This window comes from Bombus pyrosoma, linkage group LG5 (assembly GCF_014825855.1).
Source record: "Bombus pyrosoma isolate SC7728 linkage group LG5, ASM1482585v1, whole genome shotgun sequence".
NCBI classification, from domain to species: Eukaryota; Metazoa; Arthropoda; class Insecta; order Hymenoptera; family Apidae; genus Bombus; species Bombus pyrosoma.
In genome coordinates this window covers 7,332,457-7,358,995 of record NC_057774.1, presented here as the reverse complement: position 1 = coordinate 7,358,995, position 26,539 = coordinate 7,332,457, and the positions used below count along the sequence as shown (strand labels likewise).

Sequence of the window (26,539 nt, the reverse complement as noted above, 5' to 3'; positions counted from 1 at the left end):
GCGCTCGAGAGAAACCTGTACTACAATATATCAAGATCAAAATTCATTGATCTTTCTTAAAAGCTCGCGTTTTCATTCCGTAGAAGATTTCCTATATTAGATTCCTTCGATCTCGAATTCTCGCCAACAGACCCAAAAGATCCGCGATGGTCTCCACGGAGTCTCATTGATCCGGGCTTAACCATGTCGTATCTCACGTTGCCAACTATCGACCACGGTTTCCGCCTCTATGTCGCGGGGGCGTATTAAATTCCTCGGCGAGTTAAAGCGCAATTTACGCTGCGAGAAACATTATATCAGACGTTTCAATTATCTGTTTGACTTTCGCGTTCTAATCTCGAGGGCGCGATAAGCGTCTGGCCGTGTTGATTCAAGCGTAATCGCAGTGAAAAACGTTGACATTGTACCTGTCTAAGGAAACGCCGCAGGTGCTCCGCCAACGACTGCGTGAATGCCACGTAACGACCAGATAAATACTGTCGTTAACCTTATTCCGGATTCAGCAGCGACTTACTTCGCTGATCAACGCTGATTCAACTTGATTTATCTCGCGCGTGACGAATACACTCGCTTTGTCGCTGAAGCTGGCAAAAAGTCGCACTTGCGATCTTTCCAAATGTCACGTACTAACCACGCATTATAATTCTCAACAGTGGGCATCTATGCGTGTGGTTCATGAGAGCACGTGAACGCATTTACCGCGGAAAATTCTTACGAATCTATTGGGTTGGAAACTAAGTGACTGCGGATTCTGTCATTAGATGGTATTGACAAAATGCGCAATCGCTTAGTTGCCAAGCTAATGTTATTGAATGTGTTATAAAAATTATTTGTATTACGTCAGTGAAATTTCGAATCGATCTGCAAAACGCGTGTATCGTATGCATTATGTAAAATACATTGAAATTTCATTAACCCTGTAACGAGACTATCGTGATTGCATTGGCAAAATTTGAATCTAATTTCGATACGTGTAGGGAAGTTACAAGGTCTCGTTGAATAACGAATAATTGATCGTTTAAATATTTACTACTGAACCATCTATAATATGATATTTACTACTAAAGCATCTACGAAGAATATGCTTGCAGTAAATTGTGTAACATTTATACAGATTTTCGGATTCGTTTCAAATCTGTGCAATGTGATCGCGACAGTCGTGCCTTGTTACAGGAAATTGCAAATTTTCCAACGTTTCACGTAGCGTGATACATTCGTGAAAGCTTTCTATCGGTGGTCGAATACTTTCGTCGACGATTGTACAACGAAACTTAAAATACCGCGCGAAAGAATCGCAAAAGGTGAAACGAGATTTGATGAGAATATTTATGGCCGTTGGGGCGAGAATTATTTCTGAAATTTTCAAGCAACGGCCTCGACCGAAATCTTTAAAAGAAGTCGGCGATCTCGCGGTCTAAATTTAAAGCCACTCCCTGAACCGACTTTGCTGCAGATCCACTCGAACGAATTGCTTCCGGATACTCCGAATCGGCAAAGGAACCATCGCGTTCCGGTTCACTGGAATATTATGTCGGCGAGCAAACGTACGACCGTATCGACGATTTTTCAACCGTTACAGAAGCAAAACAACGATTTCCAGTGATACCAGCTTTTTCGAAGCTTTACGACAATTTAACGATAAATAAAAAAAAGAACGACGAGGCCATATTTGAAAATTGTAAAAGCTCGCAGAGACTCGAAAATATTTTATAGCGTCATCGTTGTACGAGTTCCACGGAATACGTATACAGTTCACCACTACACACTGTGTATGAAACAGTACGGAACTTTTTAGCTATTAGCTATCTGTTCGCCCCAAAAAATAGGAAAGAAAGAAAAAGAATTTTGCGACCGTTAGATTGGAAAACCATAACTAACACGTACGCTTACGAAACGATTGAAAGGAATATTCAGGTCTCGATATGCGTATTTTCGGGCAACCTGACGCCGTTTGGCTATTGATCGTCGTCTGAAACTCGCAGCAACTTGCCTCCGAGCGAGGCGCACCGAAATTAGTTAAATTCATCGTCCTCTTCGTAACGAGAGCAAGAGGAAGAAAGCCGATTTTTTGTCTCGTTAAACAGAAACTGTGAATAATAGCGAATACGCCATGGTTCGTAACCAAGGTATTAATAATGCACTGAAGAAATATTTACAGTAATTACGAAGCAGGTCGAAACGGCCTGTGAAATAGCATTGGCATGCTATTGTATTTATTGTAGCATTTGGGCAACGAAAAACGGTATGTGGCGTAGTATTTGGAGATAAATAAAAGGCATAACGAGAGATATATTTATTATGCTACTGTAGTCATTTGTAAGTTCAGTGTTAGTCTTAATGTTTATAAGCTACATATGTAAAACTGTTGAATTTTTAAGCCATCAGGCTGAAGTAAATAGATACAATACGATAGAAACAGTATCCGAGAAGATCGAAAATTTCACGTGTTTCGTTAATTGGAATGTAAACAAATTGTTTCGTAAATTCCAAAGCAGAGAAAACTGACGATGTTAATTAAAAAAATTGTATTTTTATGATCATACCCTGTGATTTGTGAATATTTATGATATGATATTGTCGTAATAAGCCTACGAAAGCTAATGAATAGCGAACAAGCTTACCGAAGTAACGAAATAGTCGAAGTTATCAAAGGGGATGATTAGTTTGGCTTTCGAGGGACTCGATTAAAATACAATACGATGGATAAAATACTCGTCATCGTAATCGACGCTAAAATATTTGCTTCTCGTTACCACGTAACAGATGACAAACAAACGTGGGCTGTTTTAAAAAATAAACAGAAAAACGTAACACGGTGTTACGAACTTGTTTTTCTTTCTTCTTTTTTTTTTTTTTTGCTTCTCTTTTAATCAACCTCGTTCATTTTGATCGATTGGCTACTCGTTCGTGCAAATCGATTTTTCGTCCCATACGTACGCGTGCTGAAAATAATTCCTTCCAGCAGAACGGCAAACAAAAATTGTTACATAACCAACTGTCGTTCCACTATTTCCTTTTTGCAAAATATTTTTGTCTTCCGCGGCAATAATTCCGACGATGGAACGTCTTATCCTTTACGTTAAATTTAATTGCTTTGTAACAATGCTTTTTAATAATGTTGTAATAAAAAGTCGAAAAAATAATTTATGGAACAAACGGATGTGACGGAGGTACAAAGGAGACGTGAATGAATGATTTCATCCGCTGCATCACTGGTCTTCGAGATGACGTCGTCTTTACTCGACTTTCTATTTATTCCTCGTCGTTCCGCTTTTAAATTAAACCGAAAGGTTTCGGGAAACGCAGCCGTTTCGTCGTATTACTCATCGAGCTTGATCATAAAACGCGACTTATTTACATGGGCGGACACTTTAACACGTTTGTTGGCTGCATCTCCATAAATCATACGTCTAGGATACGTGTTAATGATCGCAGCCTGGAGAAACAAGCAACCATCTAATCACATATAATTTCCTTAATGTCTCTCGTTTCGACTGCAACTCGGAGAAACAACTACAACTAAACAAGTACGTGTAATTTCTTTCAAGTCCTCTTTAACCGAAGATTTATTGAGTTAATACTCCGAAATTCAATGGCAAATGTCAGACTAAAGATCAAATACTACAAAAGCACTTGACTTTGCTGCGAAATAAATGAAGCGTTTATAACAATCCGAAACATCGAATTCTGCATTCTTAACCCTATTACGATTCTCGAACGTCCTTTCACCTCTTCCGTTAGCTCCTTGAACCGAGGTCATTCATTGTTAATACGATCCACTTTACTCTCTGTATTTGTGAAACGAGTACTATTAAATATAATTAAAATACTTGACACAAAAGAAGAAAAATCAGGGGCAAGCGTCGAAAGAAACGACACGATAAAACGTGAAAAGAAGTTTAGTACAAGATAAACATTATTCTCGCGATTCTCGGGTCAGCGGCAATCGAAAGGTCGAAAGGAAGGTTGATAATTTGAAGAAAAGTACAGAGAAATCCTCGTTTCGATATTTCTTAAGGAAACAAAATCTTGGAAAACGTATCGCGATATAACGGGTGTTATGGAAACTCCCGCCACTCTGTCCGTAAGTCCAGGCTGTCGAATAATCTAAAAAAATTCTGAAACACTCGTAAACGAGCCTAATAAAACAGACAGCGCGTGTTCATCTACCTCGCGTAGAATACAAGGCTCGAACGAGTATACAGCAACCTTCCCTCGGAGTGTAGCCAAACATCGGGGAACAAAAAGACGAAGAGAAAACACACGTGCGCCTACAAAATTTCGCCGGTCTAACGTGCATTCATCGGACGGAATGCAATTACGTTGGAACCGTGGTCGTGGAAGGTTCGTTTCGGCCGGCTGAAAAAAGACGCGGCTTCTGTTTTCCAAGTCGCCGTGGCATCTGGAGGAATAAAAGCTGTGTAAACGTACGATCCTATCCCGTGTGTATATACGCGCATACAGAAAGCTTCGAATGGATTATGGATGCAACGCCGTCACGTGTTAGCTCGCGTTATGGCGTTCGTTGAAAATGTGAAAGCCACCTCGCTCGTGGTTGGCTGCCGCCAGTTTCGTTCGCTCGATGAAAAATTCACCGTCGAATACTTTCGATGAAATATCACCGAGCTGGTCGCAGGTTGGCTCACAACGACGACGGCAGAGATCACCGAGTCGATGGCGTGCACGATGGCACGACGAGAAACGGGACGCCACCACCCGATATCGATACTAATATTAGAGCGCTTATCGCCAACCGATAGACCGGACCGCGTTTAATTGCATCGATCTCCGGTCATTTGTCGATTTGCTCGCGCCTTCCTGTCGCCTTTCAGCCGATTAATTGGATACGGTAGCGCCGATTCCAGCTCTTAACTCTTAGCCTTCAGCAGAACAGGCGAAAGAGCCACGCTCCGCCCTCCAATTTTATTCCTTTCGACGTCTGCTTCCGTCGAGAAAAATTTCAATTCGGGCCGCAACTTTTTCTTAATTATTACCAACTGCAACGATGGCCGAAAGAAAGTAGAATCGGATAATATATTCGCTTCTCAGTGCGAATTATAATTGGCAAGATGAACGAATATCGTTCTACTTGACGAGTGTTTAGTACCGAGAAGACGTTAACACTTTGACTGCCACGACGAAATCACACGTTTCGCTCAGGACGCCACGGCAGTATTTTTATTATTCAAAGCATGCAATACCCCGCTGGGGGTAACCATCCACATGCTATGTATATTTAAGCTGTAATATTTTACCAAATGTCCTACTGGACAAATTGTATAATTCAAATAAATAATAAAAAAAGCATACAATGGCAAGATAATAATAAATTGACGATGTAAGACAACATTCTAACACCAATGGGCAGTTTATCTTATTGGTAGTCACGGTTAACCACCGTGGCGCCTTGCTAACAGTTGATAGCCACATATTATAACGAGGCTTCGTTTATTTCAACAAACCATTCGCATTCGTTGTCTCGTCGTAAGCAAAACGTGCACAATATATCGTTGAAACGTGTAGAAGATATTAATATCACTATATATATAATAGCAAGGTATGTGCACACTTCTAACTTCGATCATACGATTATAAAGCAGCATTTACGATTATTTTCCAAGGTGTGTTTATAATAATATTCGTACGATTTGTTCTCATTTTTTTTTATCGATGTTCTAATAAAAATGTTCAATGAGGCACTGTTTATTTCAAAGTATCTTTGATTTATCCGTTACATTCAAAATGCCCTAACTGTGAATTTTCACACAATTTTTACAATTGTAAGAAATTCTAGCGCTCCGGTCATCAATGACCACCGTGGCAATCAAAGTGTTAATGCTTACTTCTTCTCGCATACGTAAGCTTCGATTTCAAACTTTTGTCCGTTCGCCACTTTACGTTGGGGAGGGAGAAATTTGCCATAGAACGCGCGCATTGAATGTTAAGGTTTACGATAAAAATATTGGAACTGGTTTTTCGCGAATGACCGATATATTTGCCCGATTTTCTTGTACGAGTTTCCATTCAGAGTAACCGGCATGAGAGTCGCTGGATATGTATTAGATTGGCAACTAAGTGATTGCGGATTTTGTCATTACTACTTAATAACAAAACCCGCAATCACTTAATTGCCAACCCAATAGATTTGCCATTTAAAAAGTTGCGAAATTAATGAAAAATGGACATCGTCCGTTTGATTTTAAGACGCTCGGGTACGAAGTAAACGACGATGAAAAAGTGGATGTGTGTAAAGAAAAATGCGCTAATCCAGCGCTGATAAAGGCGAATTCGTGACCGAGTATTCGCGTTACGAGCGGTCATACGAATCTACCTTGCAGGCGCAACAGGAAACGTTATCGCTGACCACTTTAAATATCTTCGAAGAATAAAGGAACAGTGAAGCATGTCGTAATACTTACTCGGTAATTGTCGACGATTAATCGCCATCTTTTCTTCGCGAATAAAAACACCATGTTGTAAAATGTAATCGCACTCCTGGAAAAATCTGACATCGTTATGGGGCCTTGATAAATCCCTTGGTGCAACCAGTGGAACGAATTTGTCGGTTTATATAATAAATCATAGGGATAATTTGGAACTTTCTCTCGGTTATGAGGATAAATGGACAACGTCGGAGAAATACGACGACTATCAGAGAGGAAAGATTTCGTAGAATCTTGTCAGGCTGGTTTTGTTGTTGCGATATAAAAAGCTCGCTTCTAGACGTTAACGAGATCTCGAAACGTCTTGTTAATTTAATGTAATTGAATTTTCTACGCGAGTCGTGGAAGAAGTGCGTAGGAAAAGGTTTGGTTAATGGAGCTCGGATGATTAATTCTTCGCAGGTGTAACGCGCGTACAAATATAATAAACAAGCAGTTACGCTATTCTTATTTTTCTATCCTTTTCGCCAGATCTCTATCTTTCTCATTTTATTTATTATTTATTTTCTTCTTTTATCCCTTCCCATCTTTCCTTTCTCCTTTCACTCTATACTCTTCTTCTATTAGGTTATCAAATAAGTAACGCGATCTTTTTGAGAATTAAATTTCAAACAACGGCCGCTGTTACCGCCGAAATTTCTAGACAACTTAACGGAACAAAGCAGAAAATAATAAAGGGACAGGAGAAAATTCATCGCTGCGATCTAACCAACAACTAATTTCTTATTTCCATCTAAATTTTCATCTATAAAAATCAACGACCGAGTTACCTATGACCTTGTAAGGGTACCTACCCTAACTGAGTATTAACGATAACCTTAATATCCCTCGCATTTCCTCCGAAAAACATTTAAATACAATTACTGTCTACATTACTCGCCCTCCTCTACCATAACACCACTTTTCACCACATAAAACCCGTTTCTTAATCGTTCCAACTCTCCCTGAACTCCTGTAAACAACTGGCGAAAAGTATCCACTGTCGCTTCGTTTCAACCCCAGAAACGAGCCCCACCAGTGTCGTATCGAAGAAATCTCTCGACAACAAATTACGGACGCAATTCGTCGAGCGACCAACGTTCTCGTGAAGGATTCAGTAAGGTCGAACAACGTGGTGCATTAGGCAACGAGGACAGATATACGGGTGGTGGTAGGCTCGTCGATTACAGCTACGGAGCGGGCGTCGTGCCTCCGGGCGAAAGAAACAGCGAAGAAAGTGGCGGTTAAGGTCCCGGAGGAGCGACGAACTTAAGCTAAACGAAATATCCCCGGGGGCGGTCGACAAAAGGGAAACAGCATCGAGGAAAAGTTTGCTCGAGATGTGTTACGAGAATGGCCGCGAGATCGTCTCTTTTCATCGATGTGGGCGGTGCCGTGGCGAGGAAGAAAGACCTGTTTCTCGACGTGGCCGAAGAAAACTCGCGGATAAAGGCAGCGAACGTGCGCGAATCCGGTCAAAGGTTCCGTGTCGGTGAAAATGTTGACCCGGTTGCCATCCCACGGAGTTTCTCGCTCGGCTAAAAGAGATGGCGATAAGAGAGCCCTGGCCGAACGACCATTTTGTCCAATGGGATTGAAAATACAGTTTCGTACCGCTGGTTTCTCGAGGATTGTGAATACGTAAGTTTGACAAGATCGAGAGGACGATTGGTTCTTTGCGATTCTCGGATTAAAATACTGTAGTTCTTTCGCTTAGTCACTCCTCTGATATCTACTCTTAACGGAATGTAAGTTTCATTCAGAATTATATTCTGATACTAGGTTCCAAGCATCGTGATGAAAGTAAGCACGAAAATCAGCGAAGATAGAATTCGAATGGTTCGCAGCGATAATTCAATTGACCTAACAAACAGGTACTTGTGGCAGTCTCGTTAAAATGGTTCAAGAATCGTCGAAATGAATTCGTCAGGAACGAAGTGACGTAAAATGCGAAGAGCAAGGAAGACGCGTGTCCTAAATCTGCCTTTTGCAAACATAGAGCGAGCAAAGAGATTAGAGAAAGAAATAGGACCATGAATTTAACAGTAGCATCCACTAAAACGTTACACGGAAACGTTTCTACGTAAAACCAGCAGTAGATCCTGTCGCAAGCAGGAAATACCGCCAACTGTACCTGAAATCATGCAGCAGCTTAACCAGCATCTTACAGGGGCGTAGAAATTCTCCTCAACGTAATCTACTCCTCGGTTGGAAGCCAGCAACTCATTTACCCAACCTCGCAGCTTTTTCAACGACGCATTTACGTTGCTTTCAGCCACCACCAGCTAACGTCGGAAGCGCAACACGGCCTTCGCGTCGTTCCTCGCCGGTCTCAGTGCAATTAAGCGGCTTTTAAAGGCTCCTAATCGAATCATCATTCGCGTGTTCTCGCGTTATCCACGACACAGCGGCGAAACTGGCGAGGATGAAAGAAAAAAGAGACGATAGAGCAATATAGAGGAAGAAAAAAAAATATATCCTTTCGTGGTGGCTTTCATCAGGTCCGTACCGAGCCTCTTCTTCGGCTCTCCCAGGACCGCTGAGCAAATTGAATCACAACTGGATTTAATAAAGCTCGGCTCGTGTTTAGCCTGTACGCGGTGAAGTTAGCGTGTCGTCTCTTGGGAAGATAATGCCCTCGTCAACTCGCTTAGCATAAAGTTCCGAGACAGTGCGGCGACATTGAGTTATCAGAAGAGAAGGCTCTGTGAAAAAAAAAAAAAAAACACGGCCAGGAGGACCTCGAGACGCAATATAATTTTTTTCCCTGCCGCTCTTTTTTCCGTTTTTCTATACTTCTCTTTCTCCTTTCAATTTGCTTGTTCTTGATTTTTTATTCGTTTTCTTATTCGAAAGGCGTAAGATGACCAGTCAGGATCGCACCGCTTCACGTTGCAAACTCTTCCTGGATTTTCGTTTTCCTTTTTCAGTTGAATATTCACCAGCTCTTCGTTGAAGAGAATACAGCGGAAGCTCGCTACGCGATATTAAAAGCTGCAATTAGGGCGAAGTTTTCTCGTTAAACGCGATCGACCGTGTTTCGATCATGGGATTTTTCATTAACGAGTAACCATCCCCGTTAATGAACAACTGTTGCAGCCAGACAAGTGTCTTGATAACGCAACGTGCACGTTAACCGGCACTGAAAAAACAGCAGTTTGCCGGAATGTAAACCGTGGCTACCCTCTATGACCGTTATATAAATCACTAGCTTCATCGTTATCGAGAGATTGCGAATAAACAAAATAGGGTACAGGTGGCTGCAGTATCAAATTTTCATCGTATCTATCGTGCACCAGCAGGTATTACAATTCAACAGGAGAATTTTCTGGCCGCAAGAATTTATTCTCTTGCACTTTCTCTATCTATCCAGTAGTCCAAGCCACGTATCTAGTGAAATGGATCAGTAGCTTTTTCGCAAAGGAAAACAGATCCGTCGCGAATTCTTTCTGATCAACATATTGTCTTCTAAACGAATAATGTTCGCTGTTCGTTGACAAATTTGTTATACGTACATAGCACAAGCTGCTTGTAAAAATGTCTATCGCGACAGTAAACGTACGACTACTGGCGTTTCGCTCACTCTATCCTGTGAACGAAAATAAAACTGCTCGCTGCTCGTAAAAATGTCCGTTTTGCCGATGAACATGGAACTACACGCTGCTTGTAAAAATGTCTATCCCGCCGATAGATTTGAAACTACACGCTGCTTATAAAACTGTCTACTGCATCGATAAGCATGGAACTGCTCGCTGCCTGTAAAGAGTCCATTCTGCCAGTGAACATGAAACTACTTGCCGCTTGTAAAAATATCAACCCTGCCGATGAACATGGCTGAAACTGCCTTCTATCACGTAGACGAACGTAGAATCGTTGGCGAGTTATTTACAAGTAACAGCGTGGAACGATCTTCGCTGTTCTCCGACAAGTTCCTTGCTCGCTATTCGCAACAACGGGCATATTATGAACGCGATCTATTCGCGAACGTCAGTGTGAACGCGAACTAAGGCCAAGTTTCTGCCCGAAGAAACGTCGCCATTGCTCGTGATGATCGTTCGCTCGATTCTAGGATTATTGGAGATCGCTTCTATCAAGTTTCAGTGTCTGCGAAAGTTGCAGAGTTCGCCGAGTTCTCGCCATCTAGGATTATCGGAGATGGCGCGATTCTACGAAATTCCTCCACCTCGAACGATCCTCGAAACTTTCCAAGTTTCCAAAATTTTCGTCACGCGCTCGCGACGTCGTTATCGACACCGGTCGTTACGTTTCTACGATAGGATTTGTCGCGAGATTGTTCGTGCAAATGAATCGAGACCGGAACACGTAAGCTGAACGAGCTTTCAGCTTTGCCGTTTCATCTTCTAATAAAAACGTCGCGTGTCACGATACAATGCCCAGCCAAGTAGTATACGTCCAGTTTGTAGACACGTGGACACCGTTTGTCGTTTAAATTAGGAGCCTGGGCTCGGTCTTTCGCGATATGATAAATTAAAATATTCGTACGAAATATTCCTGCGATGTCGCAGATTATTCGTGCGATATCCTGGATCCTGATATATTCGCGCGATATCAAAAATGACGTTTGCCGATGAGGAAGGAAAAAGCTTTTAAGTCTCGTGCGATCTCTGGATTATTTCCTGATCCCGAATTCCCTGAATTCTATTTCTTCCACCGTTAGAATATTGATCGAGTTCGAAGAAAATACGAAAGGACAATTATCGATACGATACGACGCATAATCAGAGGATTTTGTTGGTGGAAAGTTGATCAACGAGGCGAGACACATTTCGCGAGTTGTGGAATCGCGTGAAAAGTTATTCGCTCGTCGCAAAGCTCGTACGTTCATCGCAATTGTCAATGGTTTGCCGTGTGTTTACGGTGCATCAATCAACGCGACAACGACACGACCTAACTAGCTAACTCTGCTTTGCATCTCGCCTTCCAACTGATAATATCCTTCGTTACGTGTGCATCGCTTACGCTAAACCGCGCAAACTAAAACAATCAGTCGCCATATCGTGTCATCTGCTATGACTGTAACATGCGAAACACGAAGTAACTACGTTGTGCTAGAATAAAGATAGAGCTGGTTCTCCGTGCCAAAATCATCTATAAATTACAAGGTGAAGCACTTTTCAAATCGAACTACCGTATAACAGTTCAAGACGCGCTTCCTGATGACTTTCTTCGAAATAATATTCCTATTTAATGCAAGCTTATCGCAAGCAAGCGAATCTTTTAGCGAGTTTCATAGCAAACATTTACGTAAGAAATCGATCTCAGAACTATTTTTAATTCGACTCTCCCCGTTCCGAAACCCTCGTTGAAATCAAACGTTTGTCTATCACGAAATATTGGGTTGGCAACTAAGTGATTGCGAATTTTGTCATTGTCACCTAATGACAAAATTCGCAATCGCTTAGTTGTCAACCAAATATCTCATACAAAGTGACATCAAGATACAAAATCGACAGAATGACCGTTCGCTTCACTTCTTCGTAATACTTCATCTACTTGCCAACCCAATAGGATAGAATAGTCTGAACGACGAAGAATTATGAAGAAGTCAGAGAATTAGTAAGAGATCACGGAAACTTAATAACCGAACTATTTTCCATCTCTTATTTGACCCAACCTCGTTTCATCTCCCGAAATAAAATTCCCACGTGCTACAAATTTGCTCGTAAATACTAACGATAGAATACAAAGGTACGCAGCAAATGGAAGAAAACGAAAGAAAAGGAAAGTTATACAAAATCTACTGGCGCTTTCCCATACTGAAAAGATCAACAACCCCATCAATGGCCGATACCGCAACCATCCTCGTTTTTCATTGTTGAATCGTCGACGATCAGGTCGGAGGATAAATCGTCGTTACGGAAGCGGAATAACAGTTTCCATCAGCTTGCTGGTCGGATGCACAGGCGGCTGCGAAGTGTCCATAAAAATTGATCTCGGGGCATTGAATGTTACAGCGTGCGATGTCCAGCCTGGCGAACATTCCCGACACGTTTGCTGAACGCACACCAAGTATATAGGTACGCGACGAGATGAAAGGGCCCTATCGATGAATTTCTTCGCGACTCTTTCTGGGTAAACACGCCGGTGCATATGAAGTCGGCGTACAGTCGATTTTTTTTCATATATATGAAATTGCAAATTCGAGAGGCTTGGAACAGTAAAAACTGGGGAGGGAGGGGAGGAGTTTTCGTCCTTCGTCTCTACGAAGGAAGACGAGAAATACGTATATTATATGGTAAGCGATCGATTCTCGATCTTAATAAAAGTGGCTGAGTGCAAAGATCGATCGGTTTTGATGGACCCTTTGCATAGCAAAATTTTTACGACACGATCGCACTAGAAACTTCAGCACTCTACCTTTATAGCGAAACTTTGACGAGAGGAGACGAAATTGTAAATGCTTGTACATTCGTTTGTACTTTCATGCGGCGGTACTTTTCTTTCCTATTTTCTGTTTTCTCCTTGTGCGAGAATTAATAGGAGAAATCATTTGAATATCGTTAATTTACAAACACGATGTCAGTGGAGCACAGATCGAAACTGTACATTTTACGTTTCCCCGGCAACCATCCTTTCTAACGTTCATTATTTTCCCAGCTGAGTGTGAAAATTAGCAAATGTGACATCAAAAGTGCCATTTGCAACGCGGGCTCCATAAAACTGACGACATTTTCTTGCGCATATTGCCAAGGTTTATCGCGTATCTGTATATATTTAAGGTAAGAAAAAAGGAAAAAGAAAAAAGGAGGCAGCGAAAGGTTGGTGCGATATTTTCCCCTGATTCGACTGACCATCGGGGATTCGCGTTCCGCGCGAGCGCAGCAGAAGATAAAAGAGGGAAAAGGGAAAGGTGGGATCGACCGGAGGAATGAAACGAATCACCGGAAAAATGAGCAATGCCACGCACCTCTGCCCTTTATTGTGACCAGATATTATGTAACCTGGTGTTCGTTCTACCGGAAAAACGACGTTTACTCGCATAATACGCTTCGCCATGAACGGTAATTGTGGAAAACGTCACGGGAATGAACAGACGGACATTCGGTCCGATTATTTTTTTCCACCGTCGACTAATTTGAATTTGATCCAAGAAGATATAAAACGGAAAACCTGTGTTATTCCTTAGAATTCAGAGAAGCGAGGATCGGAAACGAGGATTCTATTTCTAATTGTTTTCTCGGTAGGCGGTGTGAGGTAGCGCGAATTCGTGGCAACAGCGTTTCGTTAAAACGTGTAACACATTTCTCACTTGCATGTTCAATCAACAAGTTCTTGGCACTCGACGCGAGGACAGATATTTTGGCATCAGCTGTCCGACCATTTAGCTTTTCCTTACGTTTCAGGTAAAATCGCGACTGTAGTCATTTTGACAAACGATCTGCGCTAAAAGTACCGACGGTAAGAGCGTTTATATTTAATTTTCCTTCGGGATGACAGATAAAATCGAATTATCGATCGATATTTCATAACAACGAATGATGACGGCGACTTGAACAACGGCGTTTATCAAATACGGGCAATTTTACTCGCGAACTGTAAAATCTTCGCGAACTGTTTGCATAAGCGTGTGCCAGCGATGCGGGACTATAAATAGCGGAGGAATTCGGCATTTAGAGGCAGTCAACGATGAGTCACAAGCCTCCAGGGCGTTATTCGTAGACGTTTCCCTTTCGTTCGTACGCTAAAACAATGCTCTTTGACGCCGCGAACTGCGACTTGTCAAAGGGCTTTGCCGCGGTTCTGCACGCGGCCCCACGACGACTCTTCCTTAGTTCTCACACCAGTGTTAATTGACTTTCGTCGGATTCCTGCCGACTAGTCGCCGCTCCGCTCTCTTAACGCCGATCCTCTCAAATTTCCGAAGACAGTTAACTGGAAATTTTGCTCGATCAATTATTAGGTTGTCCGAAAAGCTTTTTAAGGAAATAATAGACGCACAATGTGTACGTTTGTTGTATATCAGTTTATTGAATTATGCACGAACATAATAATTGAAATAGAACGAATAGAATTCTATAAAATAATATAAAACAGAAATTATTGTTCATCTATTATCACCTTATGAGACGAAAGAAACTTGTCGGACAACCTATAGATTCTTTGGAATTTTCTTTGAAACACTTAGTTTTAGATTGTTTAGGATCATTCTCAAAGTAGCTCGATACATCTAATCTCGTTTATTTATAAGAATTACCGAAACATCTTAAAACCGTTGTTCGTGTGTTGATACTTCTTTCTCAGATAAGATAAATAATAAAGATAATATTACGAAACAGGGAGTTCGGTGGGAGCCAGATTTACTTCGAGCCTAATCCAATTCATCTCGCTTATTTACGAATATCCAAGCTTTTAAAACTCTCTCTTTACCTGCTAATTACACGAAACAGGGAATTATCAGATGAAACTGCGAAAACACCCGATATAAGCCGGATTTGTCAATCCAAACATCTCGCTTGTTTATAACAATCATCGAACTACCTTTTCCGTTAATCGCATAAAACACGAAATTATGCAGATGATACTGGAAAATGGCAATAAGTCGATCGCTAGACTTATTATTATGCCGGATTTGCATGAAAATTCCCATTTCTCGGTGTATTAGTAACCAAATACGTTTCCGATCGTTAACGTTCACGTAGTTAGCCGAGTACCGGAGAAGCTAAACCCGGTGTACCCAGGTTCCATCCTTTCCGCCAAATCCGTGAGTTTCAGCCGACGTTGGTAACTTCAGAAATTCGTCGAATTACCAACAACCACGTAATTTCACTCCTCCTTCCTCCGAATAAGAGTAGCTGTACGTGCATGGAATAATCGGGCCGGCTATCGCGATTCGAATCGTCGCACCAACTCCACAACGAAACACACTTTTGCATCCTCCACGTGAATTCGAATCACGAGCAGCGCGATCAAGCTACTTGGCTGTCGGATTAGAAAAGAACATGATTAACGTCGGTGTTCGTGGTGTTCATTATAGGAAGCGTCGAGGTCACTGACACTTAACTGTCCCTTGATGGACGCTATCGAAGATGGAACGCGATTTCCGGTCTGCCTAGCAGCTGAGTATACACCGTACGCGCTACTGTCAATTCCAATGTGTCTGATTTCGAATGTACGAGTTACTGTGAGGGATGTAACAGTGGCGTAACGACGATGCAGTTGCAAAGTGAATTATAAATTGATTCAGACGGAATTGGTTCTATGGATGTTGGCTGATGGTGGTTGACACATTTGCAGCTTTTCAGATTTGCATTGGTTCGCGAAAGTATTCCAACGCTTGCACGCACCTTGACGTACGTGGGAAACTTTTATGTCGTTTTTAATGCATAGCGTTGAATATTAAACGTACAGTTGTATAACAAATAAAAGAAGGAACTGATCGTCTTAGCTTCCGGGAGGCTGGGATGTGACGTTGCCAGCTAATAGCCGAGGAATATTTAACGTTTAGGATGGTCTAATTTTCTATTCTCTTTTATCTTTTGACAGACTTAAGTAGCTTTAATCTTCCATTAACTTCGCTATAAATTTACCTTATTGATAAATATTACCCAATTTACCATTAAACACAAGCATTAGTGGACTAGTCCGCTCTTAGGAAATTCTTAGTCAGCCTTTCGTGTTATCTAACCGCGTTACAAGTACTTACATCCCTGAATCAATTCCAAACGATAGTCCCTTCGTATACAATAAATGGCAATAACGTTTCGATGCTTTAATATCGACGATAGTCGGATTAAAGTCGATCAACACTTTCTCGAACGCGATATCAAGTCTTCTCGAGCCTTAGATTAAGTTCGACGATCCTTCAAAGGGCTGATCCGATCGACGCTTTTATCGTGGATCGCGAGGAATTTTATTTCACGGATTAATCTCCGCGACGACCTGTGAATCAACAAGGTGTGCCTCTTTGTAAAAATGTCACGCCCGATCGAAAGGTGATCGTGAATCACGATCCTCTGTTGAATCAGTGCGGTGACATCGCACGTGACACGTGCATCTCGATCGCGGTATCATCGACCTGCGGTTTAGGATCCACAAGATTAAGCGGTTTCGCTAGAATAAAATTTTCCTGTATAAACAGACGCAAACATTCCACGTATTCTGATATCATTTCCTTTCTTCGAAGTCTTAGTTAAGGTCTTACGCATCGATCTTACTGTTGCAGGTTACCGCAATGCGTAATACATAATAATTTAACATCGTAGCAGTACATTATGAGAAAATACAATTTACACGCGCACATATATATAGAAATTACAATAGCTTGAGATACACTTTTTTTCGCGAAGGAAACCTTCGTAGGCGCCGGCTACATAGGATTCCGGCTAAAACCTCCACGATGAGCGTCCTGACGATTGGTAGGAGAGCCCTGGGGCCATCTTTTTCGTATTGCTGCTGGGGCACTTCTTCGTCTTCTCCCTGATGGTGTAATCGGGAGTTATCCTTGGTTGATTGGGCCGTTCGGAGGGACCGTTAGGACTCCTCCTAACGCCAAGCTGCCGGGGCCGTCGTGCAAGTCCGAAGGGGAGACCAGACCTTCGGCGTGACGGCACCACAGCTTGAGATACACCGGAATACATTCAATTTGCGGCAATGTAACTTATTCGTATTTGGAACTGAAGGAAGCTGGCATGGGAGATGAAGTTGAATTTCGTGAGAAGCATCTGTATATTTTCCGCAGAATCGTAGGAACAAGAGATTGAAACTCGCTTCAACGAGTTCGATAGTTCTGCTATTGAATATTGAATACCGAAACTTTCAAAACGTTTGAAGCTCGCTGAAAAAGTCCCGGAAAATTGTGAAATACCTTGAAGCACAGAAAATGAGAAATTCTAATCATGAATAATCATGCGTCGGAACTGAAAGAGAAAAATTGGCCAAATTTTGGGTAAATCGGACTAACGCAGGTAGCGAAGCGTATCGCGGCAAACATCGGAACGTTTGCTACGAGCAAATGTCCACGAGGCAAAGGAAAATTCGCTTTCACGAGATAATTCACTTCGGCAGGGACGAAATGAAAATTCGATTCCGAGAAGCGTCGTTCGCGCGGCCATTTCACGTTTTTCTTTCTTTTTTCATCTTGACGTCGCGAGTCTCGCGAAGCTCGCTCAAACTGGCTGACGAGCGCTAATTAACTCGCAATGCCATGCAGCCCCGACTAATTGGGCTTGTTCTATAATTAACCATGGCCAACTTTAATCGGTCTGGCTTTTCGTTCCGCGCTATCACTGAAACGAAACGTTTCGAACCGATAAAATTCAAACGCAAAATTTCGTACCATGTACACGTCGTTGTATAAACTCTGAGAAAGACAGGTCAGCTCCTCATCTACGTTGAACCTGTAGAACCGTTTGTTCCAACCATCTTTCCGGTTCCTAATGAACGTCTATATGGGACGAGCAATCTGTGTTAATTAACCGTGTCCTGCGTGATCGGGGCATCGATGATGTTGCCAAAGAGATTAAAGCATCTCTGGTATGACGATGAAGAGAGAAAGAGAGAGAGAGAGAGAGATTTTCTTTGAATGATTCATCGAACATTGGCATTGATGGATTTTCTCTGTTTTCTAAAAAATGTTATTAGAAATTTGATTGGTAATTAAATGGAGATTAAAGTTAGTTTATTGTTATTATCGAAAATATGGTAATTATTACTTTGATATGGCTATCGATCTCTGGGAAAGTAACTTTATTGCCTATATTTTACGGCTTTTCCAGCGCTGTTCATACTGGCTAGCAGAAATATAAAAATTCAAGCGAAGAGATTGAAGTATCTCTGGAATGGAACGAGAGACGTTCCTCTAACGATTCATCGATTAATTACGCTCTAAAGTATTTCGCCTGTGCTCTCTGTCTGCTCATTGGCAACTAAATGGAAATTACGGTGGAGTTATTTTAACATTATTATTGAAAACTGTTACCTTCAAGTGTCTGTCGTCCTTTTGAAAAGATAATTGAAAAATAATTCACCTCGTGATTTTCGAAGCACCGTCCTTTCAAATTGCCTTTGAAGTGACTTTTCAAACAAACTGACAAATGCAAGTACAAAAATTTCATTGACGCATAATACGTTTCTAATTAAAATATCGCATCAAAGTAAACATTTTCCTTGAACGTTGCAAACTTTACAATGTCGCAGGATTTCTAGGTTTTAAACACTGCCGACTAAATCTATGCATAGTCATGTCTCTTCTTTATCGGTAAATTGCCGATACGATCGAGACAAGAATTAAAGACGACTGATTAAGCTCATAGCGAATCGTTCGAGAGGAGAAAGTGTGTCAGAGTGTCGAATCCTTTTTGAGAAATTTTCAATGGTCTCCGAAGATTGGAACAGCGACCACGAAGAGAAGACAGCTATTTACGACGATTTCTGCGGAACAGGAGGACGCAGCTTGCAGCCAGAGGCGGTCGTGCAGAAGTGATAAAAGAGAAGGAAAAAAAAAGCAGCGGGAAACAGGAGAGATAAAGGGCTGGCAATAAGTATCGAACGAAAGACGATCGAGAGAAAGGTTGAAGGAGGCGGACAGGGTGGGAAGAGTATCGCAATAAAAAGCTGAGAGAAAAACTGATCGGAAAGGTTAAATGCTGACGGCGGATAGACGCGACCAGACGGCGTTCCCATAAACATAACCCATACAACCGACGTAAAACATAAAACTGGCTGAAAGAATGATGGTCGACGTAGGACGAGCACAATGGTACCCATTCAAGCAAGTTTACGCGGCATCGTTTAAGCGTCGTTATCACAATACGGCGAACCTTCGTGCCCTGTGTTCTACCCAACGTCGGACCTGACTGACGTGTAGACGTGCCACGGGCAGATGAAAGTCGATGACGAAAGGCAAGTGTCGTTTGTGGATCGCATTAGGAAATTCATTGGCTTTCATTTTTATGCTACGCGTTTATGGACAATTTTAGAGTAAAAATGTACAGAATTCGGAGGACGCGCGAAGATATGGAAAATGTGCAAGATATTAACTAAACCTACGACTTTCCAAGAATTCCTTCACGTTCTTCCGAATGTCGCGGCAAATATTTCTTTCCAACGTCATCTTCGTATCAGTAAAACTACATAATTACCGTTTCCAACCAATTGGCACGTCGAAATTATGCTACAATTTACGGGCGCGTGATAAATCTTGTGGAAGTTACTTCTGTCGTTGATCGTGTCACGTAGGAGACACAAGAAATCACGAAAATTGACAGACCATCAGTGATTCTTGCGTCACAGTTCGAATATTTCACAAATCAGGTAAAGAATTGAACTTTAGATATATTTAATAATAAAATTTATTGTACGAATCCAACAGAGCGACGGTTCAAAGTGTGAGAACAGAGAGAATGTCGAGAGCTGATTTTAGGAAGGTTTGTCCGAAAAGTGTCTTTCTTTGGCAAACGTGTCTTTTACAACAGTGCAGCTTCATAGAAACGTGAAACCAAATCTGTGAAACGTCACGGTGTCTTTCTCGACAGAATAAAATGGATCGTACGTAATTCGACAAAATAATATAAAACAAAAAACGTTGTTCTTCTATTATTTCCTCATAAAACGAAAGAAACTTTTCGGACAACCTAATAAAACGCTCATTCTTGCTCGTTGCTATTTAACGGGTAGAATAAATTTCAGGTATCGTTTGTTCGGTCGTGTCCACGAGGATATGAAACTGCATAAAGGTAAGTGGACGTATCCAGGTAGAGACAAATCGTAATAATATCAAGCGAGTGAAACAACGTACGTGAAAAAGGAATTTTGCTATTGCAATTGCCACGAGTCATAATCGGAGTAATGTGGTCTATGTGACATTTAAAGGGTGCTTAGTATATATAAAATACGAGCTACGCCTTCTATATCGGAAAGATATAAAAAACAGAGTAAAAGAAGCATTTATGGGTATTAACACTTTGACTGCCACGCCGAAATCACGTGTTTTGCTCAGGACGCCACGGCAGTATTTTTATTATTCAAAGCATATAATGGCAAAATAATAATAAATTGACGATGTAAAACAACATTCTTCCCCAATGGGCCGTTTATCTTATTGGTGGTCACGGGTGACCACCGTGGCGCCTTGGTAACAGTCGATAGCGACATATTATCACGAGGCTTCGTTTATTTCAACAAACCATTCGCATTCGTTGTTTCGTCGTACGCAAAACGTGCAGAATATATTGTTGAAACGCGTAGAAGATATTAATATTACTATATATATAATAGCAAGGTATGTGCACACTTCTAACTTCGATTATACGATTATAAAGCAGCATTTACGATTATTTTCCAAGGTGTGTTTATAATAATATTCGTAGATTGGCCCTCGAAGATATGGATGCAAGCACAGTGCACCGTTAGATGCGAGATTTGTTCTCATTTTCTTTTTATCTAATAAAAATGTTTAATCGTTCAATGGGGCACTTTTTATTTCAAAGTATCTTTGATTTATCGGTTATATTCAAAATGCCCTAACTGTGAATTTTCATTCAATTTTTACAATTGTAAGTAGTTCAAGCGCTCCGGTCACCAATGACCACCGTGGCGTCACAGGAGAAACCATGACTGGTCATATATGACCGAACGTGGCAGTCAAAGTGTTAATACAACGATCTTTGAGATGTGGCGTCTGTTCTGAAGAGCAGACAGTCTATCAGGTTCAATGATTACGAATTGAATATCGCTTATACGTAATTGCAAGGACATTGTTCGTAAAACGTTGCGCATAATCCCATTTTACATGGAAGAAGCGAACGGATTCGGATTCAGTACGCTTCGATAGGAGATTATTGTCTGCGAGTCAAAGTACGTAATTCACCGAGGAAGAGAAGAATACAAAATGAACGCGAATAGAAGAAGACATTATCTCCTCTGATTCGATTTATACACACCGATGCTGAAAATTCATGGCGGTTGCTCGATAATCCGACGATCCAGCCCTATCGATACACTCACGTAATTAGCTAGTATTGCACGAGTTCCATCAATCTCGTTCAACATGTACGTTGCACGGCTCGACCACACGCATCGTGCACCTCTAGTCACGTTTACAATCTCTGTAACATTGTACCTCACCGATACACGCTGAGTCCTCTTCATTGTCGCAATAATTTCTAATTAACCAACGTTGGGCCGCGATCCTCGTTCAAACTTGGACTATCCCCTTTAGAATCATCATAGACCGAAATACGAAATAAATCAGGTTAGATTGGTGCAGAGAGAGGCGGATATCCCAGCGTGATATCAAACACACCGACGTTTAGTTTCTATAGGGTGGTGTTCAAACCCATAATGGCTCATAATTGCACAGTCGGCGGCCGATTGAATCCTATTAATTTCGGTCGTCGTTGTAGCTCCCTGCCGCTATCATTATCAACGTTGTTCCCTGGCTGAGCGTCGTGCTCCCTTGAAAATACCGTGGTCAGTCCGCGCTAGTACCGCGTAATTAACGTAATTACCGGTCAGCTTAATTATCGTTCGATCGAGATGGAAAACTTCGAGGTACAAAGCTTCTGTGTGTGTAATAGAGGCAAGAAGTTTCGACAGCTGCTTTTATTTCCAGGTAATAGAGTGCAACGTTACCGACTCTGAATGACGACATGGAAATTGTAGAGAGGAACGAGAGAAAAGAGAGGATCGGTGGTTGAAACGCAGGCAGAAGCGCGAGGATTACGAATGGCGTGTAAAAATTGACAAAGTTTAGAATTCCTTTAACAAGCGAGTAGAAAATGGAAAGACGAGATAGTTCGAGGCGATATTAACGTACCTGTTGATTTTATCGCGGCGTTTTTCGAAGGAAAGCTTTTACACAACGGCGACGTTACGCGCTACGTGCAAAAGCTTTTCCGCTGAAATATCGCGTAACTATCTTGGCTAGATCTCTTTAAAGGAACAATTTCTCTTCGACCGGTAAAATATAGAATCTGTGCGAAACGTAGCGCAGAATTTTTCAAGTCAATTAACGACCGTACAAGCTTTAAGATTTCTTTACAGAATTCGGTATTTTGAAATTACGATGACGGTGCAGATCCTTAAGAATTTAGCAAATAGAAACGAGTTTAGGAAAGATAAGCCTGTTCTTTGTACACGAGGATACTCTCTTCAAAATTATCTGTGTTTGCAAAGTGACAAAATGATCTGTACTTCGAAGAAGGCGAGTAGATTAAATTGGAAAGAGTTTACACGATGTAACAGTGTTGATTCGTGTTTGATTTTTTGATGGAACGAAGAAGTCCGTTTTCCATGGCTTCAGCTCGCTTTAATACAGGTCACAGTGGCAAAAAAGAAAAACCGGCCAGGCCCGAGTCCAGGCCAGCACAGCGAGACATGTGTTACGTGTTAACTCGGCTTTCTCGGCGACCAGTTGCATCAGCCGGAGGAAACGACGAGATTGCCAGTCCCTCTGGCTTCAGCCTGCACAGTCAATTAACACTTGCTGCTTTTTTCATCCTTCTTTTGCATATTCCTTTTTGTCCCCTTTCGCCTCTCTCGTTCGTTCGTCGATGAGCAATGTGACTTTCGTAGCGAATCGGTATCGATTCGCTTCGATTATTACGCCAAGAGAAAGAGAGTGCACTTTGATTGAAAATTCTTAAAAATTCATATACGTTTTTTTTTTTGTATTTTTCTCTCTTCTATAAAATCCTCCTCTATATCTATGCTTTTAAGTACTGCTTCCCTATTTCTTATTGTGTAACACTTTGCTTCGATATTACATTATCGCGTCGCTAATAAGCAATTTCTTTGTACCAGTTAGCAGTTCCTGTTTCTCTTATCAGACTCAAAAATATGTACATAGCGATTAACCGCAATTACTTTATCTTCTAAACTGTAATTTCCTTATCTTCTTACGAACAAGAAAAGATCCTTTTACAGTGGGTTAATGTGGGTTTCTTGTAGGAAGAGATGCCAGTAAATTTACAGCAAAAGTAAAAGAAGAAAATGCCGTAGAATTTTCCATAAGATCTGCGTCTCGTCGTTCAAAATCTGATACCATTCTGATACGAGTCTTACAGCTGAGAATAGCACAGTTCTGCTGCTCGAATACTTGAAAGCTTCGAAACGTTACTTGAAAAACCGTGGATGCAATGACTCAGAGGCACGCTATTACCTGTTATTTCCTCCGATGGTCCCTCAATCGGAGACATGTTTCATTCTTATCGTCGACCATAATCGCGCCGGTTTGAAAATTCACACGATACAAGACAAACGAACTTCCAACGCGATGAAATATCGGGTGGAGGGATTTTATCTGCATTGGTTGGATGCAATGGCTCCATGAAAACAGCGTTTGCAGCGACAAATGCCGAAACTCGTGAAACATCAGATAAAAATGTGTTTAACTGCTTCGTATTATCGCGAATTTCTCTGAAATTAGCAGTTCGATAAAATAAAAAGCTGGCTATATCGAACGTGAAAAACGAAAAGCGCCCGAGGCAAACGTTCATTCGGGTCACGCACGTTACACGAAGTAGCGTGGACGAATAGTCATTAGCGTGAACTTTTAACAAGCGTTTCGAGCAGATGCGAGCATTCAGCAGCAAAACTTGCAACAAAGAACGGCTGAATCCGGGCGCAGCCTGTACGCTTCGACATCTGCAACCGCGACTTTTTCTCATCCGAACCGTTTGCAACTCAACCCTGTTGCTAATTGTTCTACGAAAGCTTCCATGCATCGTGCACCATGGATATTATTTATTCGCCTATTTGCTTATGGTGTACAGAGATTGTGCATATTGAGAATCTTTCAAAGTAAACGTCTGAGCTTTGAACGTTAATCAGTTTTCAACATTCATCACTTTCAACGTTAACGCTAGAACTACCGCACCGGTCATATTCACTGGTTTTACAATTTTATTTTAAAATTCCTACTTCATGTTATATTTTTCCCCGCGATGATGTAATGACTTTAACAACGATAATCAAAAGGATAATATAATGAATTTTATTTTGCTTTTTATGTATTCAAACTGAAAATAATTTTGTATCGAGGCTATTTATACCAACACCAGTGAAAATGACTGATGCTTGTCAAAGTGCAAAAGGGTCCTGTAATCTGTTTATCGAACCCCAATTAACCAGTTTCCTCGTTTTCTACAACTTGCCACACGTTTTTACAATTTTTACTGCGTATCATTCGATACGACGATATCGGTTATCAGGAAAATTGCGGATCGATCGCTAGATCGCTAGGTGCCAACGCTAGAAGTACCACAGCAGTCAAAACGACTGGTTTTGCAATTTTATAAATGTGTCAACCCTCGTTTAAAGGTCATAGTCCCAGATGGATTAAAAATACCAAAAATGTACTACATAACATGGAATTCCTTCTGTAAGAAAGTAATAAATCAATGAATATACAAATATTCTGTTATTACGTATTTTTTAAATATCAGTCATTTTCACTGACTTTGGTAGAAATAGCTTCGTGTTAACTATCGGTAGTTCTAGTGTTAATCGCTTGGAAAATTCAGGGGAATATTTCATCGTCATTCGTGAAATATATCGAATAAACGAGACCACGGAACGACAGCTAAATATCGGAAAATCCAGCTGTACAAATGCGGAGATTAATTAAAACCGTGGTTGCAAAATGTAAAACAGTCGCGGAGATTGATTTTGCAAAGGCGAAAATCGGTGAAACGGCAGTCTCAAAGAGTACGTTTACTCAAAAGCGGTATTTTCTAAAGACCTCGTCCTCTTAGGCGTTGAACGAGCTTCGAAGAAGGCCACGAGAAAACAGAAGATAATGCGTGTTGCAAAAGAATCGATTACCTCATCTCCGAAACGTCTTCCTTGTCTGCCGTATAATTAAATTCGCGTCCACGTACCTCGAGTATTTGACCTAGAACAAGAAAATAAAAATTCTTTTTATTCGATATTACGATAACCTTCCTATCGTCATAGTCGTTCTATCGAATTTTCGTAAAACGATGGAATAACGTGCATGTAAAGTCAAATAGTTTCACTGTTTCCTTGTTACTCGAATGTCTGTAATATTGGCTTGGCAACTAAGTGATTGCGCATTTTGTCATTAAGTGGTATTGACAAAATGCGCAACCACTTAGTTGCCAAGCCAATAGATTTAAAGATAAATATATCGCCGTTTGACGACAAATATTCGCATACCAATAGCTTCTATATGAACATTGTGAGATTCGTTGCAAAATCCTAGCAATACAATCGTGACAGCCGCGCCTCGTTAAAAATTCCGACGAAATTTCAAAAGATTTCGTATAAAGCGGATAATAGGCGCATACATGAAACGTTTCTACAGGTGTCGGAATATTTTCGCGAACCGCGGTATATCGCGGCCGGTACTTCAGAAATTCCACTTTATTAGAAACGATCGCCTAGATATAGGGTTTTCGTCCGTGCTATAGGAACTAAGCCCCACAGTGTGCCATATACCGAAGCTATTAATCAACGTGAACTATGGACTCGGAAATGCGTGTAACTTGGTCTATAGATAACTATGGATAACTATGTGCACGAATAACTGGAATCGCTATAGAATCGCTATAAATACACACATAAGTTTCTTGGCAATCAGTTTAGCGATAGTCGTGGAAATTCCAGCGTTTGGAGATAAAACGTACGCGAAAGTTTTTGATAAGGATGAGTCACGTTAATTTACTTCGAACGATTCGTGCAGTGACGCAATGCAGTGGAATTGGTCGGCTCGTGCGAGTACATTCGATTGGAACAATCCAGCTGCGCAAGATTAAGCGTTTGGATATCAGTGGTCTAATTTAAGTCACTTTGAAGCGGCTGCCTAAATACCGTGTGGTGAGATCAATTATTTACATACTCAGTACACCGATACACACAAACGAACTGTAGTCCATCCGAACGGTACTTTCAAACGAAATTAATCGAGGAATCTTGAATCGGTCGCAAACGATTTCAAAAATCGGATAAATTTTAGTATCATAGGCATATCTGGCTTTGCTTCAGAAACTTGGAACTTTCCGACTCTCGTTTACATATCGAACAGTTTGACTCAGTCTATCGCTGGAAAATCCGAGATCTCGCGTTGTATGACGCTCCAAGAAATAATAAACGTAAAATCCGTTTATTTCACAAGAGAAAGAAATTCGACGAACCTC

The 26,539-nt window shown here is 41.2% G+C and overlaps 1 protein-coding gene across 4 annotated transcripts in view; it reads right to left on the bottom strand.

Moving 5' to 3' along the window:
- LOC122567691 (dystroglycan-like) overlaps positions 1-26,539 on the bottom strand; it is a 99,649-nt gene that overhangs the window by 33,397 nt on the left and 39,713 nt on the right. For 2 of the 4 annotated variants that reach the window (XM_043726550.1, XM_043726555.1), the window contains exon 2: positions 25,262-25,275. The exons of 1 other annotated variant lie outside the window; for it this stretch is intronic. The gene's annotated coding sequence lies outside the window, so the exon portion shown is untranslated. Of the gene's footprint in view, positions 1-25,205; positions 25,276-26,539 lie in introns of all 4 variants that reach the window. One more of the 4 variants, XM_043726552.1, reaches the window with a different exon arrangement.